A 6,000-nucleotide genomic window follows, 5' to 3' on the forward strand; every position below is an offset into this window, starting at 1 on the left:
CACTAGCCTCCGCTTCAAAACAATGTGAGCATGATGATAGAGAAACATCTGTCTGTATCAGTCCTCACATGCTCTATATGAACGTGTGTGTGGGCTCTCTCAGCTGAGAGGTCGTGTCCTGCCGAGTAGAGATCGGAGAGTCGTCTCCAGTGTTTGACAAATATTAGCTAAATAATTGCTGACTAAATAAATTAAGAAGTGCATTGATTGCACAGACGGGGGCCATCCTCATTAGACGGGCTACTTCTGAAAAACAGCAGAAAACAGCTGTGGCAGCAACTTGATGATTGTGCAGTAACTATTAAAAAAAAGTCCACTGAAAGCACTGCAACATAGTTGTTTATGGGCTTAATGAATGAACTAATTAATTATCTTTATTTACATTGTGCTTTTTACAGCAGAGCCTCTAAGACACAATGCAAACACTAAAACAGGCAATGTTGTCAAAGTAAATGTGCCTCATACTGTAATTTGACAGTTTAAAATGTCTTAACCAATTTTGTATTTTTTGCTATTGACCAATTATGCAAAATAATGTCAGATGCCCCAAATCATTTCAAAATAAAATATGATGTAACAGAACGTCCTGCAGTAATATATATGATCAAGTATATATAGTTTACATTGTTATCCTGTCATTGATACCTGCTTACTGCCCGTAGGTGTTGAGTATATCAATAGAGAAGTAGGGAGAGGAACGATGTCACCCAAAAGGAAGCTAGAAAACTCATTAAAAATGCAATAATTATGATCAGTGTATATGATGGAATAGTGGCATTAAAATGTGCCAGAGCCCATTAAATTTGGGATTTTACGGCCCAAATTTTTCTACGACTACTTTTTTCCCACTGGCTTGTGGAAAGCCCTGCAAAACATTTAAGTAAATTTAAATATCAACTCTGACTCGTTATCGGCAGACACCCAATGTTGAAGGACACGGGAGCGGGACTGAAAACGCTTGATTGGGACATTCCTATCTGAAACCAGCTCATAAAATACCCGTCATCTGTAATTTTTTTTTACAGTAGCTGCTAAAACCCCCAATTTAGTTAAAAAAAAAATTACAGAGAACATGACCTTAGTGACCTACAGTCCTGGACTGAACATTATGTCGGGAAAGAGATATTGCTGCTGAATTTTTTAGCATGTCATTTTTCAATGCTGAGTGCCACAAACTAAGTTCTATTCACCTTTCTTTTATTGCAGTCAAGGACTGAAATCTCAATGCCACATATCTTTACACCAGAGAAAGTAAATCCTGATGAAGTGACCCTGGAACTTCTTGGAGGAGTGTACTTGATGTTTTTTGTGAGAGAACTGAAATCAAACTGAAGAGAGGGGCGCTGGTAGAAACCTTCATGACAGCAGTAAATGTGATAATCAGCACAGAGTGGGTGTCGGCTGTGTCGTCTGCTATAAGTTTACCAAATGTTGAAAAGCGTTTGCTGATTTGTGTGGCGTGACTTGCTTTTCATCATCAGCACAAAATTTTGGTGAGACGGTACTTTTTCTACAAAAAAATGAAAAAATAAAAAAATCTCTCTGCGGGTCCTAATAATGTTGACTTCACATGACTCAACATCCCAGACATTAGTTTGACTAATCTGTGACCTGACACCGACAGAGTTTCAACATCCATGTGGAAAAGCTGAAAATCAGATTGACATCAGACCCCACTGACAAGATTCAGCAGATTAACGGGGGACAAATATCGGGGGATGTGGAGGAGAAAGGTTCTCCTCCATAAGAAACTCTATCATAGCTGCTCTTGAGCAAGGCACTGAAGCCTCTAGTACTCAGAGAAAACAGAAAATCTGTTTGCACTGGGTACCTCCCAGGTCTGAATGAGTGTTAACTGTAAAAGTAAAGCTGCTGCTGAAAAGAAAATACTGCTTTCAGTCAACTTTCCCTGCGTAAAAACCTGACACATGTGGGGTTTGCTGACCTTTACAATATCTTTTATGTGACAAAAAAACTGGGCTGCTGGCGATAGTGAAAATAATAAATTGTTGTATCTGGAAAGGAAAACCAAGAACACTCTCTGGAACATGTACCACAGCGAGAGCTATTTCCAGTTTCAATGGGATGGCTCTGAGCTGAGGGGAATTTTTCGCCTTCGCTCTCTCCAGAATCCTTCTTCACTTCACCACGGCTGATCACATCCCTCATTTTTAACATCTTAGAGGTGCTTCATCTAAATCTTCTCTGCAATCTTTGGTGAAACACCTCGGGGCCCGTGACCATTTTCTTCCATGACGCCCAGTAACACTAGTCATGAGACCTGTCAACTGAGACTGGATCAGTGCCACTAATTCTAAAAGCCATATGAAGAGTTTTTCTATGGTAAAATAAACCTGAAAAAAAAACGCACCAACAACTTGGTGCTTTTTCCCCAATCAACCATTCTAGAGTTGTTCATGATGAGCGACAGCCATGAGCCTTTTTTCAGCCTTAATATTCCATCATAAAGATATACTGGAATGCACTGATCTCACCTCTTTCTCCCGATACTGTTTCTAAAACTTAAACTCGATCCGACACTGATCTGATACCAGTGTTTTCCTTTAAATGCAGAATCCATATATTTCACTAGGCAGACACCATGTAATCATTTCTGTCATTTTTAAAGCTTGTAAAACTGCACGGTTACAATTTTGTGACTCAGAAACAGCACAGTGAGTCATTGTATAACAAGCAAAGAAGTGATAACATGTTTACAGCTGCAATGATTAGTTGATCAATCCATTACTTGCCAACTGTTAAATGACTCGCCAACTATTTCCATAATTGTTTTGAGTCACTTAAAGAAAAAAGAAAAGTCCGAATTATCTGATTGCGGTTTCTCAAATGTGAATATTTTCTGGTTTCTTTAGTCTTATGACAGTAAACTGAGTATATTTGGGTTGTTATGGACAAAACGAGGTATTTGAGGACGTCCCCTTGTGCTTTGGGAACTGTGATCGACATTTTTCACCATTTTCTAAAAATGTTATGCCCCAAACAACGAATCAATTAATTGAGAAAATAATCAACAGATTGATCGTTAATTAAAACGATCGTTAGTTGAAGCCCTAGACGTGTCATGGTGCTAATGAGTCAATTTAGTAGCGTCTGTGCTCCATCAGATTGGAGCGTAACTAATGATACAGTTTTCTGTAATTTTGTCAAAAGGATAAAAGATAAGCACTTGGATGTCATACAGTGAATAAGATGAAATCTGTATATGATTTCCAAGAGGCACAGAGGACACCACGCGGAGCACACGTGTGATGAGGACATATTAGTGAGGGTCAATATGGACAAAAACTTCTGTTGCAATAAATGTAATGTAATATTACACCATGATGTAGCAAAATTTCAATTAAGAAAACACATATGGAAAACTAATGAGATGGGAAAGACAGTTTTTTGGCCAATCCAATGAATTAAATACTTGGAAGATTAAAGTACTTCATCATATCAATGCAAATAATCCTGTAAATGCAAAGACTTACTGAACTCCAACATTTACATTTCTGCTCTAAGCGCAACAGGTGTTTCTGTATTTGCATCTAACTAAATAAAGAGCTTCTATTAATAGCTTCTATTAACAGAACACACGCAAATTAAGACAAGCGAATTAGGAGGAAATGCTCAACACAACAAGATGCCTTTTAAAAACAACAGAAAACCAATTCCCTCCTCTGGGGTCCAAACAACATACTCTTGCACAGGTGCACAGCTGACATTCAGGGCACGAGTTGAGGACAGAAGTGAGGATGTTCCCTGTGCAGTCAGTCAGTTCTCTGTGTGCGTGTGTGTGTGTGCACATTTCAGGTGGAGTTTGTGTTTGTGCACGCAGCTTACTGCGGGGGAATCCTAGCATGATGACGTATTTCAGCTCTGCACAGCTGCAGGGTTAGCCACAGGCCTGCTCTGCATTAGCCATACACACACTGTATGACATTTTGTTTACAAATATCAATCCGCTATTCGTTGCATGTGCACGTTCACGCAAAATCTTGACTTTGCGAAGACTGTTTTTTGACTTTGAAGCTGTTCTTCATACTGTAAATACAGACTAAAGGCACATATCCTTCCTGCTGCATGTAAAGGCTACCGTGATAACATTGCAAACGGGTACTGTTTGGCTTCGTTTTCTCCATCTAAAAGCGGCGGGCTCAGTGGAAATGTTGGATTAACTTTAAACATGTCTCACCTGGATCCCCAGTTATGTGGAGGGAGCGCCTTCACACTACAGACAGGCTCATTTTTCGTAAATATCTGGCAAAACCGTCGATCCTCATAACTGTTTCTCTCCAGCCATTTTAAGCCAAACCTTCAACTTGATCCGGTTGGGGGTGGCGAAAATGACCGATATATTTATAAATTGCTTCTCCCGGGGTTTAAGGACAAAAATAATTCTCAGAATTATATTTGCGTGGCTGTTTCGTTTTTTAATTGAAAAATGTGCGCTTCGACTGGTGAGAAAGCAACATTCTGCAGTGGGATGTTCCCCACAACGCCCCGTGGAGGCAGAAATGGTACGGCTCGTAAAATTGTGGGAGCTACTGTAAATACAGCCAATGAGCGGCTGTGTAGTAACCTGTAGCAGTACAACACTGTCACACTTTTATATCAGTCAAAGTAGAAATAGCGCGTTGTATAAATACTCCATTAAAATCAACAGCCCTGAATTCAAAATGTAACTTATATAAAAATATCAAAAGTAAAAAATAATCATTATGCAGACAGAATGGCAGGACAGAATGTTATTCTATAGCTATTATATTACTAGATAATTATTGGAAGCAGCTTTTTCCATGTTTTAGCTAGCCAAAGTGAGGCTAATTTTGAGTATTTTATATATATTTTGGGTATGTCAATTTAATATGTCACATTTGGGAGAGTACAAGTGTAAATATAATGAATGATATCTATTTAGATATCTGAGGTTTCAGGGTCCTGGTATTGTGCATGCAGGCTCACTGTAACACTGCATTAGCTTAGTGGTACACCATAATGTCATTAGTAACATCTGTGATTATTGCAGTTTTTTCAGGAATTTGCACCATAAAGTACAATATCGATAATAATACAGGATTTACATTATTATGCAATGATGTGGCGTGTCTTGTAGAGGCACCCTGTGTCAAAATCTTGTTTTAAGAGCTTTGGTATTTTAGTTTATACTGTTCTCACATATTGTATATTCCTAAATAAGCATGTGTTTAATCAAATTACCATAAACTAATACACTTAGCAGAATAGGAGTATTGGTTGCACCGGACTTAGATGCATACTTCAGCGATTTTACACGAGGATCAGTTTTCTCATCATGGGGAGTCCTAATGTGAAACCAGTTGTAAAATGTCTTCTGTGGCTCTGGAGAAGATTTCCCAATCGCAGTTATCTGCCATGGAGTTGTATTGTGGGAAGCGTAGGATCCAGTGTTTTTGGAGCTTGACCCATGCGAGGGACTAAAAGACAGGATACTGTGATTTCTGCAGCTTGAATTTTGAGCACTCTCTTGAAAATATGTCTCTCACAAATCACCTCCACTTTGTGGTCGTGCAACAATAAATTTCTGGGGTGAACTTGGAGACAACAGCGTACAATACACAGAGGGCAACAGTGGGAGTCAGAAGGGGCTCCAAACCAAATTTTTAGGGTTAATCCAGCAGACTAGCAGACTACAACACACAGTATTTATATACTCATTAGAGGTTTTAAAAATCTTAACCTGCAAGTGACTAGTAACTATAGCTATAAAGTAAAAGTAGAGGAATAATATTTACCTATGAAATACAATGAAATAGAAGTCTTGAGAGGCATAAAATTGAAATACTCAACTCCAACCACTGCTTCTGTCACTGATATATCTGCTATTGTGGCCACAGCCAACTGCTCCCACAAATATCTTATTGCAATAATTAAAGAAAGAATAAAATAAACCACATCGAGAGTTAATGATGATAATTTTATGCACTAGTTTTTTTTATTTGTCTGTTAGCGTTTTTG

The 6,000-nt window shown here is 38.6% G+C and overlaps 1 protein-coding gene across 3 annotated transcripts in view; it reads right to left on the reverse strand.

Annotated features, from left to right (window-relative positions):
* Positions 1-4,329, reverse strand: part of znf438 (zinc finger protein 438) — a 52,651-nt gene extending 48,322 nt beyond the window's left edge. For all 3 annotated transcript variants that reach the window (XM_044339762.1, XM_044339761.1, XM_044339763.1), the window contains exon 1: positions 4,199-4,329. The gene's annotated coding sequence lies outside the window, so the exon portion shown is untranslated. The remainder of the gene's footprint in view (positions 1-4,198) is intronic.
* Positions 4,330-6,000: the final 1,671 nt, after the last annotated feature.

Source organism: Thunnus albacares, chromosome 21 (assembly GCF_914725855.1).
Source record: "Thunnus albacares chromosome 21, fThuAlb1.1, whole genome shotgun sequence".
NCBI lineage: Eukaryota > Metazoa > Chordata > Actinopteri > Scombriformes > Scombridae > Thunnus > Thunnus albacares.